This window comes from Melospiza melodia, chromosome 18 (assembly GCF_035770615.1).
Source record: "Melospiza melodia melodia isolate bMelMel2 chromosome 18, bMelMel2.pri, whole genome shotgun sequence".
NCBI lineage: Eukaryota > Metazoa > Chordata > Aves > Passeriformes > Passerellidae > Melospiza > Melospiza melodia.
Window position 1 is genome coordinate 11252495 of NC_086211.1, and position 14234 is coordinate 11266728.

A 14234-nucleotide genomic window follows, 5' to 3' on the forward strand; every position below is an offset into this window, starting at 1 on the left:
CATGAACAAGCATCTTTACTGACGCAGGTGATTTAGCTCAGGTATTTTACTTCTGTGAACAGCTCAAGGAGATCTGAGTCTGGAACAGCCCCACAATCACACAAACAAATATAAGTAGGGGCAAGAAGAGAGTGAAGGCTGCCATCTCTTAAACATAATCATGTCCTTCCTTAGTCTGCATCTGAGGAAGAATCAGGTAATGCAATGTCATCATGCATAAAATGATCCAAAGAACACAGCACTTGCTGTTTGAAAATGGCACAGCCCCACCCTGCTTTGGGGAGTCCTCATGCAGCAGATCAAAGCAGCAAACAACTGAAGGAGTTCACCAGTCTGTGACAGAGCACAGGGCGATGTCAGAAATCCTGACTTGCTGCTTTAGCCCCTTAAATGTAGTAAACAATGTAAATAAAGAGGCCTGGCAGCATGCTGGTGTATTTAACTGCAGTTCACTTGCTCCCAGGAGCAGAGTTAAGAGTTCAGTATAGATTAAGCATTCATCAAAGCCTGAGTGCACACAATGAAATACAACAGGTCCTTTTACTTCTGCTGGGGTTTTATCCCAAAGTATAGCACTGAAACAAATTTGGATTAGCTTACAGCAGCATTTGCAGGAGAAGTTTGTAAGAGTAACACCATGAATTTAGGAATTCAGTCAGAGCTAGGCCAAAGTTATCTTAAAGGGAATAGAATATAATTGAAATATCCTGTTAAGAGGAGTTTGCAAGAAAATTTACATCTGGTGCTCATAAAAGGCTGACATTAGATTTTTTCATTAAATATCTATACAAACCCAGCACAAAATAGAACTGGAACCCTCATCTTTGAGAGGAACAGTACAGAGGCAGCATCCTCATGAGAGGGCACAGCAAAGAAAAAGGAGCTGCTCATCCCCCATCTTGGTCAACCAAAGGCCACAGCCTTGTACTCCAAAAGTGAAGGTGGTTACAAGCACCCCACAACATGGAGCTCACACAGCAGGGTCAGGACAGAGATGGACACTCTGAAAGAGGTGGGCCAGGTCTGCAGGACCCAGCCAGAAAGAGCCCTGAGCACTTTGAAGCTCAACACTTACATGGCCCAAATTCACGGGCAGCAGCCAAAAAAGAGCCAAGTGAGGCTGTCCCCAAGGCCTGGAGAGCCTGTCCCTGCAGAGCTCACCCAGGAATTCCCACCAGGAGCACCAGTAACAGACCTGCACATGGAAATGTGTCTCCACCACACGGATTTTGCCAAAAACCACTTCACAAGCTGACAGGCTGTTTATGCCTCTAATAATCTTAATGGCTTTGTGTAGAACAGGATGCAATTGAAAACTCCATGATTGTACTTAAGTTGTCAAGGACACAGTTGTCATAGTTACAAGTAAAGCTCAAGTGTTGGTTATTCAGGGTTGCCTATTTATTATTGACACCAACAGCGTTGGACAGTCCCGCGAGGCCTCAGAAGAACAGAAATGGAGAGACTGGTTTTGTCCTTCAAGTCCTGACAAAACAGCTAATATTGCACACAAAAGCATAATAAACTGGGGTTTTTGCACAGCTCTTCTCTCCCTCCACATGCAGCTGGCATTCAAGTCAGTCTGCTGTGAGCACTGCAGCAAAAGCACAAACCAAGCTGCACTGCACAAGATGAAAACCTCACACCTACAGCTTGGAATTATTGTCCAGTATCCAGCAGGACATGACAATCCCTACCTGCTCCATGGCACCTGCACTCAGGACAGGGCTGAACCAGCAGCAAAGCCAGAACAGCTTCAGCCCTTCCATCAAGTTTTAAAACTCATTTGGAGTCTAAAGTCTCACAACACTCATGTGTCCAATTTCTCCTCCTCAGGTGCCCTCTAAGCAGGGCTTGGTGGCTGGATATGAATATATGATTTTCTTTTTTCTTAAAATAAAAAAATCTTTCTGCCCTTGTCTCTGTTTACCCTCTCTCCAAAAAATATTGGGCCAAGGAAACTCTCCTGGTCCCTAAACCAATGAACAAGGCAGGAATGTTGTGATTATGGCTAGGACCACACTAGGATCCAGGTGACCCACTAAACTTCTGAGCAGCTCATTTTTGATCCAAGAACTGTTGGCACAGCTAAGGTGGGATGAGACATGCCTACACCTTCCCTGTGAAAGTGCATTGTCTCAGGAAAACAAACTGGAATTGAAAAAGCATCTGCTAGAAATGGGGCAAGTGCCAGATACAAAGCCAACAGTACCTACACAAATGGTATAATGGTACATAAATGCTGATAAAAAACAAGTACAAGAAAACTTACATTAGCTAAAAAAATTCTAATTTCTTTTAGGAATTTCTTTACAGTTCTCCCTGAAAAAACCTGCACATTGATATTTCAGTGAACTTTACTAGTGAGGTACATATAGAAACATCTCTTCAAGCCTATATTAAACATCCTTTTAAGCATATTTTAAATCCATTATTTTAAATGCAGATGACAACAACATATCCAAACCATGCCTGTTCATTTCCACACATTTCCCAGACCAAAACAGCCCAGCTCACAACGGATTAAACAAATTAATAGTCCTGTTTATCAGTTTAGTTGCTCCACAAGCATTTTGTAGTTTTGAAAAAATTAAAGTATTGCAAAATACCCTCAAGTGGTATTTCCAAAGAAATTCAGTTATATTCCTTGCAAGATTTCACTCCTAGCATCTTACTGCTGCCTCCTCAGAGATCAGGAAAATAGATTAACAGCACCAAATAAAAGCACAATTTATTTTCCTGTGCCATAAGGCATAAAACAGCTCATTTGGAGCCAGCCTGCACCAAACCAAGGGAAACATCTCAAGCGGGGGCGAGAGCTGTGGTTTCTCAAGGTGACCCCCATTCCAGCTGAGGACACCAACAGCAGAGCCACGCAGGAGATTTCTTGTATAAAGGGTCCAGAAAGCAAAGCAGGAGCAGCTATCCCTGCACAACACACACACCCACACCTGCCCAGACCCAATCCCCACGCTCCCCCCGGGCACAGAGGGTGCAGCAGGGCAGACTCTGTGCCCACCCCACGCCCGCGGGCACACGGCAGAGGCACTTACAGGGCTCGGATCCAAACTCCAGCTCTCCAAGCTGCCCACAGCCAGCTCCTGGCTCCGAAGTGCTGCTCCTGCTTCACTGCCTGCCTGCCTTCAGTGCAGGCTGCTGCTGGTTGTGCTGGTGAGGAATGCCATCGCTGCCAGCTCCTCCAGCGCAGCAGGGACAGGCATCACCCGGAGGAAGCCCCGTGCTGCAGCCCTGCAGCTCAGCTGGGGGGATGCCCCAATTAACCAAGGCTAATGGCACCAGCTCCTGGCAGCTACAGCCTGTGCTCAGCCAAAGCCAGCAGAGGGGAGCACACGACTCGTCTCAAACCTGAGAGGGTCTGGCTCTGGATTGTGGGTGTCTGAGTCCATCCGAAAGCCTCCTTGGCAGCTTTATGAAAACAAATTCTGAGAGGCAGAGCCAGACTGTGTAAAGGTTTGAAATGGCTCCATAGTTTCCAACAACTGTGGAAGTTGAAGAACAGGTTTTGTCCCCAAATCCCTTATTTTGACTCTGGTTTGCAGATCTCCTGAGGGTGACACCCAGGCACAGGAGTGTCACAAAATAACCTTGGTTTGGCTCATTCCCTCCGGGTGGTGCGCAGGCAGCACGGCAGGCAGCAGCATCCCAGCAGCACCGCCCGCTGCACGCTGCTCCTGACGGGAACGGGGGGACATGGATACCCACAGAACACCAGCAGCCTCCCTTCAGGCACAGGGATGCAGGGAAAAGCAGCACAGGGTGCCATGGCCAGGCTGGGCTACCATGGCCAGGTTGCCATGGTGCTGGGGGGCAAGAGGGAGGATGCGCCAGAACGCAGAGAGGCTGAGCCGCTTCAGATTTAAATCCCTGTGACAGAGATTCGGCCGAGCCACTGCACGGTTGCTGTGGCAACAGACGAGTGAAAAATCACAGAGGAAATCTGTAATTATTACAAGCGAGGTGGTGACTTACCCACTTCAGTGATCAGAGCAGAGGAGGGGGAGCTCGTGCCCCCCAACAGGCAGGGCTGCAGTGCAGCAGGGAGCCAGGCACGAGACCCCAGCTGGGGCTCCTGCCTTAGGCTCTGTACCATCCCACATCCAGCTGTGGGATGCAAGCCTTGGGCAGGATGCTTCCTCAGCTCAGGGTCCTGACTGAGGGGCTGCACCCAGTCTGCAAGGGGGGAGATGAGGGACCAGCCAGAGCAAGCCCCAGACTTGTGCTGCTGGTTCAGCACGAGCAGAGCTGGGTGCAAGGCAGGGCCTGAGGCAGCAGAGCAAGGACAGATAGCAGCAGCAAGGGACAAAGATGGAAGATGCAATGCTTACAGGAGGCAGATAAGGTCCTGGAAACTGCATGACTCCAGTTTGTGCTGCTCCTGCAGCATCACCTTCCCTGTCCCCTTCTCTCAGAGCAGCCACAGCAGCAGCATTGGCTTGGCTGGAGTGGGTGGTGTGATGGTCACTGTGCTAACACAGGAACAGTGAGGGACAAAGGCAGTGATGGTCACTGTGCTAACACAGGGCAGTGAGGGACAGGCAGTGATGGTCACTGTGCTAACACAGGAACAGTGAGGGACAGGCAGTGATGGTCACTGTGCTAACACAGGGGCAGTGAGGGACAGGCAGTGATGGTCACTGTGCTAACACAGGAACAGTGAGGGACAGGCAGTGATGGTCACTGTGCTAACACAGGGGCAGTGAGGGACAGGCAGTGATGGTCACTGTGCTAACACAGGGGCAGTGAGGGACAGGCAGTGATGGTCACTGTGCTAACACAGGAGCAGTGAGGGACAAAGGCAGTGATGGTCACTGTGCTCACACAGGGGCAGTGAGGGACAGGCAGTGATGGCCACTGTGCTAACACAGGGGCACTGAGGGACAGGCAGTGATGGTCACTGTGCTAACATAGGAACAGTGAGGGACAGGCAGTGATGGTCACTGTGCTAACACGGGCAGTGAGGGACAGAGGCAGTGATGGTCACTGTGCTAACACAGGAACAGTGAGGGACAGGCAGTGATGGTCACTGTGCTAACACAGGGGCAGTGAGGGACAGGCAGTGATGGTCACTGTGCTAACACAGGAGCAGTGAGGGACAAAGGCAGTGATGGTCACTGTGCTAACACAGGCGCAGTGAGGGACAGGCAGTGATGGTCACTGTGCTAACACAGGGGTAGTGAGGGACAGGCAGTGATGGTCACTGTGCTAACACAGGGGCAGTGAGGGACAGGCAGTGATGGTCACTGTGCTAACACAGGGGCAGTGAGGGACAGGCAGTGATGGTCACTGTGCTAACACGGGCAGTGAGGGACAGAGGCAGTGATGGTCACTGTGCTCACACAGGGGCAGTGAGGGACAGGCAGTGATGGTCACTGTGCTAACACAGGAACAGTGAGGGACAGGCAGTGATGGTCACTGTGCTAACACAGGAGCAGTGAGGGACAGGCAGTGATGGTCACTGTGCTAACACAGGAACAGTGAGGGACAGGCAGTGATGGTCACTGTGCTCACACAGGGGCAGTGAGGGACAGGCAGTGATGGTCACTGTGCTAACACAGGAGCAGTGAGGGACAGGCAGTGATGGTCACTGTGCTAACACAGGAGCAGTGAGGGACAGGCAGTGATGGTCACTGTGCTAACACAGGAACAGTGAGGGACAGGCAGTGATGGTCACTGTGCTAACACAGGGGCAGTGAGGGACAGGCAGTGATGGTCACTGTGCTAACACAGGAACAGTGAGGGACAGGCAGTGATGGTCACTGTGCTAACACAGGGCAGTGAGGGACAGGCAGTGATGGTCACTGTGCTAACACAGGAACAGTGAGGGACAAAGGCAGTGATGGTCACTGTGCTAACACAGGAGCAGTGAGGGACAGGCAGTGATGGTCACTGTGCTAACACAGGAACAGTGAGGGACAGGCAGTGATGGTCACTGTGCTCACACAGGGGCAGTGAGGGACAGGCAGTGATGGTCACTGTGCTAACACAGGGGCAGTGAGGGACAGAGGCAGTGATGGTCACTGTGCTAACACAGGGGCAGTGAGGGACAGGCAGTGATGGTCACTGTGCTAACACAGGGGCAGTGAGGGACAGGCAGTGATGGTCACTGTGCTAACACAGGGGCAGTGAGGGACAGAGGCAGTGATGGTCACTGTGCTAACACAGGGGCAGTGAGGGACAGGCAGTGATGGTCACTGTGCTAACACAGGAACAGTGAGGGACAGGCAGTGATGGTCACTGTGCTAACACAGGGGCAGTGAGGGACAGGCAGTGATGGTCACTGTGCTAACACAGGGGCAGTGAGGGACAAAGGCAGTGATGGTCACTGTGCTAACACAGGAGCAGTGAGGGACAGGCAGTGATGGTCACTGTGCTCACACAGGGGCAGTGAGGGACAAAGCCGTGCAGGCAGAGCAGACACACTCTGCAGTGTCTCCATTGTAACACATTACCTGACCCAGGCCATTTACAGACCAACACCAGCATCCACACAACCCATTTACACCCATGGGGGAGTAGAAGATTTAAAGTCACCATGTTGCTTTCCAGAGCTTCTTTACACAAAATGGACAATTGATCAGCATCCAGACAAACTGCCAATCAAAATGCCACTAACACCAACAAGGAAGAGAATCCAACGTGGTTAATCCTGTTCTGGTTGCCTTCTCCTTTGCTGGAGACTGTAGTCTGGGATCTCATGTGAGTACTGTGAGCAGCTGCCAAGAAAGGAGCCCTGACTGCAGTTATTTGTAAGACAGGTCCCATAACAAGCAGTTGATTTGCTCCAAAGCAAAAACTGAACCTCACTCCTCACCTTCTTCATAATTCAAAACCTGTTATTAATTACACACACAGACTGTAAAGAACACATTTAATCTGGTCTGTACTGGTTACCAGTCATTAGAACAAACTGGTGGCTCTAAACTGAACCTGTTAGCCAGATAATCTACCACAGAAAGTGCCACAATCCTATTCAGACAGATGGTTAATGCAGGTAAAGCATTAACCATCACAAAGCAGAGGGGCAAGGACTGAGAAAAGCTATGGGTGCTTGGACTCACCACGTATAAAACGCTGAATTCAAGAGCAATTCATTGTGTCAGTGATTTATTACTAGTAATAATCAGGATTACAGCTCCTAAGGGAGACTGAGGTTCTTGTGCCTCTGCTGAGTGTTGCCTTGGATGATGTGATGCTGAACTCATTAACCAAAACGATGCTGGACGAGAAGAACTTGGTGCTGCAAAGTGCTAACAAGTTATATGGCACCATCATGTAGAGACTCCAGTCAGCACTGAGCCCCTTCATGCTGAGTCACGTTGTGTCCAACTGCTTGGAAACCCACCCTGCAGAGAGACAACAGCTCCCTTGTAGACTTTTATTTGTAGTGGATTTCTTTAGCTTTAACCCTTGCATCCAATGCCTTAACACCAAACTGCCTCTTCCTGAGTAAAGCCTGAATTCTTGTTGCTCTGTATGGCTGCTTTCATCCTCCATACCCACAATTACCCTGCCTGGCAGGCTGCATGCACAAAGAGGATGACAATGACTATTTAAGTCCTGTTGCAGGGCAAAAAACTTGGTTTGACACAACTATAACTGTTAAAAATTTATTTAAGATGTATTAAAAATGTGCAGTTCACAGAAGTGGGAGCTGTAATGAAAACCCTGTGGATTTGCATTTGATTTAATCAAGAGAACACTGGTAAAGAAATCTGTTTAAACAGTCTGTTATTGGAAAGGATGTGGCCAACCACGTGCACTAAGTTCATGTTCTGCTCTGATTTGCAGTGGTCAAAGGAAGATTCACTCAGTACACAATCCTTCACTGCTAGAAAGTAATCTCCAGCTTCAGCAGAACCAACTGTTAGTATATTTCTCTGTATCAATGCTACAAACATCCTTCTGAAATACACAATGATGATACAAGGCGAAACAGGGATCAGATTCTGGCCAGGCTGGTCCACAACACCAAATAAAAGCACATGGTTAGTATCAAAGATGTTTTGTTTTTATGGAAAATATTGGAATGTTTACTATGTTACCAGCCCATTTCACTGCAAATGATGGCAAATTCCTCCAGAAGCAACTCTACAGCCCTCCTTAACCCCTGCCTCACACCCTAGAAAGCATCTAGTGTTACACTTTGTTAAGCAAAACAAAGCATTTCAAACAACACAGCTACAGTACTTGAGGAGAATTCAGCGCTCAGAAAGAGCAGCTGCAGGGCAAAGACAAGATGTCAAAATCCTAAATGTCACACACATCTGCAAGAAATGGGGACAAAACACATCAGTATCACAACGCAGAAAGCAAAGCATGCAGGATACTCAGCACCAAGTCTTAGTCCTCCTTCAAAAAACAGAGGTGCATAAGGCTCAGCAGCAGGGTCTCAGGACCCCCAGCCTGCATGGAGAGGGAAAGCAATGCCTCTCCTAAGGGCTGCTGTGTTTGGAGAAGGAATATAGCACAAACAGGAGGGTCAGATCAACTTTTAGGTACTGGGAGCAGTAATCACTAGGTTCACCTTAAAATATATTAAAATGTATTTCAGTACAGTTGGAAGGAAACAAAGTAAGACTATATTAATGGTGACACCAAGTTAATTACAAAAATCTGAGCTAACCATTTGCAGTAGGATAAGGATCGTATTTGGCCGAAGAGGATTACCATGAAGGGCAAATCAAAATAAAAAGGACAACTGGGATTGCTGAGCTTTGTGAGAAAGCCAGCACACTGCAGCTTTCCAGCCTGTGGCTGGCCAGAAGGCTGCTTCCTACCCTAGCACATCCAGTAGGGTAGGAAGTGCACAGAGGCAGCTTTTCTTTTGTGAAAGAAGTTAAAAGGCTCATGAACAGAGTGGAATTCAGCACAATCAATACCACTAACTGCAGGGATTTCATTTGGTGGGCAGATGTTGAGCTTGAAAGAGTCAGAGGCTGCATGTGTGCAGGGCACAGCTGACCTGCCCCTGCACTCCTCACTAATCAGTAACTGCTGTAATACCACTGACCCAGGCACAGGGGGATCACCCCTCTGTTCTTCAGGTGTCAGCTGCTTTCATTCCCATTAAACCTGACAACTTCACATTCAGAAGGAAAGGAATATAGGAATTAAGCACAATTACTATGAAATTTTACTATTCAGAAGTCCTGTTATTTCCTGTTTATTCAGGCAATAGGTAAAAAGGAACAGCAGTTGGGGAGTATTCAAAACAGTTCAGGAAACACAGATAAGTACACAGTGTTAAAAAGACTCTGTTACTAAATTCCCTAGTATGTTTAGAACGTTATTTTTGGGCTCCAGATGGAGAAAGAAACTGGTGCCAATCTGATTCAGCAAGATACATGTTTCTCTAGTGGTCCCTTTTACTTCTCTGGGCCCATTCACAAAACTAGAGTTGGGAATGAGCCAAAGAACTCTGCTGAATTAAAGGCAAGGTAGAAAAACTAGGAACTGGAAGAGTCTCTGGTGATCAAAACCTGAAAGTTACCCACTAGGGAAAAATCCACAAGGCTGCTGCATGAACTGTGCTTATTCACTCCTTATATATTGCCTGTTTAACCAAACTAATGAATCTGCTGCATTATCACACAGGTACTAAATACCTGCAAAGGAATTTGAGGAGATAAATTGGAGCTTACTAAGTGTGCTAATGGCTCAACTCACTGGTGAAGGCTCATCAAGGTATATCTCTACTGCACCCTCAGCTCTCATGGTAGCACTGACAGCCACAAGAATCTGGGCTCTGCTCTTCAGCCTGGCACATCCAAGTGGACATTTTATGTACCACATTCAGGTAGTTTAAAAGTTAATCAGTTTTGGGAAAACTTCCATAAAGATTTGGACAAATCTTTATAGAAATTTTAATACAGCTCAAGCAAGTCCAGTTTACTTGCTGGGGTAAGAGAAGAGCGACCCAGAATCAAGAATGAAGGATGCCTTGTATTACTGTGATGTTAAGAGAGGCTGCACGTACAGTGGGAAAATCCAGGATAACAAATCAAATCAGGAGTACAATCAGTATGGAATAGTAGTTAGGTTGAACAGCTTGTTTATTTATTTAACAAAAACTTTTTGTGGGAGATGTTTATCTTCCTAAGGATAGCTTAAAAAATAAGGGCATCATTAGCACAATGGGACAGGCAGGTTCCCTTCAGAGTGCTGCCCTCACTGGTACTTAACCTCTCTCAAGAGGGCACTGTCACAGAAGGTCAGGAAAAGAACAATACCAAATTTCCCTTCTCCTTCATAAAATCAGGGTTTCACCAAATGGATGCAACTGCAGGATTTATCAGTAATCAGGTAATTCTTCACAGAAGACCCATCACATGCTTTGTCAGTGTCAGTATCATCTCAAGCTGCCCCTTCTCCCCCTCTGCTGTTAACCAGTGACAATAAATCACCGCTATCCAGAGGCTGCAGTTTCACAAGAGATGAGAGGAATGTGGCTGCAAGCCTGCTAATCTTGCTCCACCAGGCCGAGCAGAGGATCAGTTATGCAAGGCTGCATGTGGATTTTGACCAGATATAACAAACAGCTCCTTTCTCTTCTCTTTCCCATTTGGAACAACAAAAGAGAAGCTGCAAGCCATTTCCTAACATTTATCACATCACTCTGGAAACTCATTCTCTCTGCATATTTTTTGGGATAAAAAGGATACTTTATGCAAGTGTTGCATCCCAAAATGATGCAACAAGCCTTGGGTTTGCAGAGTAGTAGCACCTTCTGAGCTTCTTTTCTGAAGAACCTCACTTTGAGCTAGCTTTCCTACTCCCATTACTCAGTGTCCCATCCACACCAGGGAGATTCCTAATTGAGGAAGAAAAATCAGCAAACCCTTCTGGTGTCCAGTGGAGTCACAAGTTCAGCTCAGAGCAAGCCAGCTAAAGGAAACAACCAAGCAGTGTGAGGAAAAAGAAGTCCACCCTGAGGAGCCACCACAGCCGACTCCCTGTTGAAGCATCACCTACCCATGGCACCCATGGCCACAGTCTGTCCTAAAATTCATTTTGATTGAACCAAATCTTACTACACCAAAATCTACAGAGAAGCAAAACAACAAAATCTAAACTGATACACAATCAGGTAATGGTCCAATTTTTATGGATAAATGAACAGCAGGAATCCTACAGCCTGCATCAGAAGCAAGAGGTGTTTTCTAATCACCTTCTTGGCCAAAGGAAAAAAAAAATACTGATGATAAATTAGGCAAGCAGTCTCCTGTTACTGCTAAAAGGAAATGACATTTGAATTTCATTATTATAAGAAGAAAAGCACAAGATTTGTCAGTGATAGTTACTGCAATGCACAGATTGCTGCAATCAGTAAAGGCCCTATAACATGAATCCAGCCCCTTGCACTGCTTGTCATTGTCTCCACTTGCCTCTGCTCCCTCCCCTTGTAACACAAACCAGCTCTCTCTGTGCTTTGCTTCAGCTGCTGCTCACAACAGCCAAGGCAGGAGCATCTCATATTCCAGCAGCCCCTTCCAACACCCAGTGCCCAAACCACAGAACAAACAAAGATCTGCTCCCCTGTAGATCCATTACCTGGAAAAACCACCCTGCAAACAAGGAGTGTGGAGTTCATCCGAGCCCAGCTCATCCTCTGCTTTCCTACCTCCACCAGCACACTCTGATTGTGTAATCCTATTTCTCTCTCCAGGAAGCTGCATTGCAGCAATAACTGTGGAGCAAAAAACAGGGCTTGCTTTATACTGGAGCTGACAGGGGAGAACATGCTAGGGAATGGCAGCTCAGTCCATGCAGGTAAATCCCATCCCTCACAATTGCAGCTCAGTCCATGCAGGTAAATCCCATCCCTCCCACCTACAGCTCAGTCCATATAAACGTAAATCCCATCCCTCACACCCACAGCATGTTCCATACAGGTAAATCCCATCCCTCACACCCACAGCGTGTTCCATACAGGTAAATCCCATCTCTCACACCTGCAGCATGTTCCATACAGGTAAATCCCATCTCTCACACCTGCAGCATGTTCCATACAGGTAAATCCCATCTCTCACACCTGCAGCATGTTCCATACAGGTAAATCCCATCCCTCACACCTGGAGCTGAGCTCATACAGGTAAATCCCATCCCTCACACCTGGAGCTGAGCTCATACAGGTAAATCCCATCCCTCACACCTGCAGCTCAGTCCATACAGATAAATCCCATCCCTCACACCTGCAGCATGTTCCATACAGGTAAATCCTATCCCTCACACCTGGAGCTGAGCTCATACAGGTAAATCCCATCCCTCACACCCACAGCTCAGTCCCTATAAAGGTAAATCCCATCCCTCACACCTGCAGCTGAATTCCTACAGGTAAATCCCATCCCTCATACCCACAGTTCAGTCCATATAAAGGCAAATCTCACACTCACAGCTCAGTCCACACAGGTAAATCCCATCCCTCACACCTGCAGCATGTTCCATACAGGTAAATCCCATCCCTCACACCTGCCACAGGAGTCTCAGTGTGCTCAGTTTTGCCTGATGAGATGCAGCTGTTAAGGATGCAGAAGTCATGGCTTTTAGCCTGGCCACAGTCCCCTGTGGCAGGATTACCCTCTGGCCTGTTGCCATAAAGATCTTATGCCTGAAATCTTTCCAGAGCAGTTTGGTTTGGTTTCTAACAGCTTTTTTACCTGCCATGTTCTCTAATTCCCACTGAGGCAATCATTTATATAATCAGATATATACAGTGAGAGCTGTTAATAATGCTTCAGTACAAACTTACTATCTCCATCTTGCTCCCAGTGTCCTAATTTTTTTTGTGAACATCACAACATCAATATGAAGCAAGAACCTTGCAAAAAAAAAGTGTAATTCCTGAGAGATGTGGAAAGAGATTAAACAGAGAGAAGAACAAGATGGCTGGCTCCCATTATTTGAGAAGGAACCTGACAGACAAACTGAGAGGAAACATAATGCAAACAGAAAATATCACTGCTATCAGGTTACACCAAGTTTATTTAAAATACTTAATTTTCATTGTATTTATGTTATTATGCCCACTTCTGTAGTAGTGCCAGACCAATTTAAACATGTGAGCTGATTTCAGTTGTGTTTGTTGTCAAGAGAAGCTGCCAAAAGCCTCCGCATTTCATCCTTCACTAAAAGAGGAAGCCAAAATTGGCATGCTGTGGTGATGTTCAAAGTCTTTAATCAAAATTGAGCTTGATGAGTTACAAATACAAATGAGGGATATTATTCTTTCCTTTCCCTGCTAACTAATTTTCATTTCCTGTTTTCCTCAGTGGCTTCTGCAGCCTGTATTCCTGCACGACCTCATTCAGAAAGGGAAAGGCCTGGAAGGGCAGGAGGTGGTATCTCCTGTGAAAAAAGTCTGTAGGGTTGTTCATTTGCTGGGAGGAAAGAGGAAGAGGAAGGGGTGATTTATATTGAGAGTACAGCCAACAAAGCCACCATGAAATCAGCCAGCACTGGGTTAGAAATTTCTATGAGGAACTTGCTGCCCTGTGCAAGGCTCACTGATGGAATCTGGATGCTTTAAAATTGAGCCAAACATCAGAAATAGGACACCACAAAAACATCATCACTAATTTATGTGTCTTCTCTCTGTTCTGTTCTGTGAGAAACCAGTGATGAAACCAAGGTTACAAGGGGAGGGGGGAAAAAAAAAAATCCCTGAACAAAACAAATACCCCAACAAACAACTAGTAAGAAAACCTCATGCTGGCAATCCACACTCTTGGGTAACATTTTTCCATGATTCCTGTAACTATTCCACCCACAGGCAGGCTGTGTATCCAGGCTGAGCTCTCCACTGTACCACAGGCAGGGCAACACCTCTCCCACTGCTCCCCTCAGCTCACCCCATCCCTGCCAGCTTCCCTCTGCACACAGAGCTCCTTGCCCCAGCAGGACAGTGCATGTTCTGCCGTGCCTCCTGCAGAGATATAATGGTCCTCTAGGCAGAAGCATCTGTTTTTAGAGCTGACAGGTAGGGCTAAAAGCTCTTAAAACAGGTCTGAGACACCGTAAACACAAGGGCTGGAAGAGCAGTGGAAATGGAGAGAGCACTGACACTGTGGGCAGGCTGGAAGGAGAGGAAATGTGGTGTTCCTGACGTGCAGATGGCAGAAGAGATGAAAGCAAATGCATGAGAGAAGCTCTGATCCCAATTCCAGGATTACCCACAGTCCCAAACACGGCCCATACAGCCAGCACAGTGACACAGT

The 14234-nt window shown here is 47.1% G+C and overlaps 1 protein-coding gene across 4 annotated transcripts in view; it reads right to left on the bottom strand.

Annotated features, from left to right (window-relative positions):
- Nucleotides 1-14234, bottom strand: part of ABAT (4-aminobutyrate aminotransferase) — a 51337-nt gene that overhangs the window by 31897 nt on the left and 5206 nt on the right. Inside the window, exon 1 of one of the 4 annotated variants that reach the window (XM_063171103.1) lies at nucleotides 11572-11591. The exons of 2 other annotated variants lie outside the window; for them this stretch is intronic. The gene's annotated coding sequence lies outside the window, so the exon portion shown is untranslated. Of the gene's footprint in view, nucleotides 1-3053; nucleotides 3241-11571; nucleotides 11592-14234 lie in introns of those variants that run through there. One more of the 4 variants, XM_063171100.1, reaches the window with a different exon arrangement.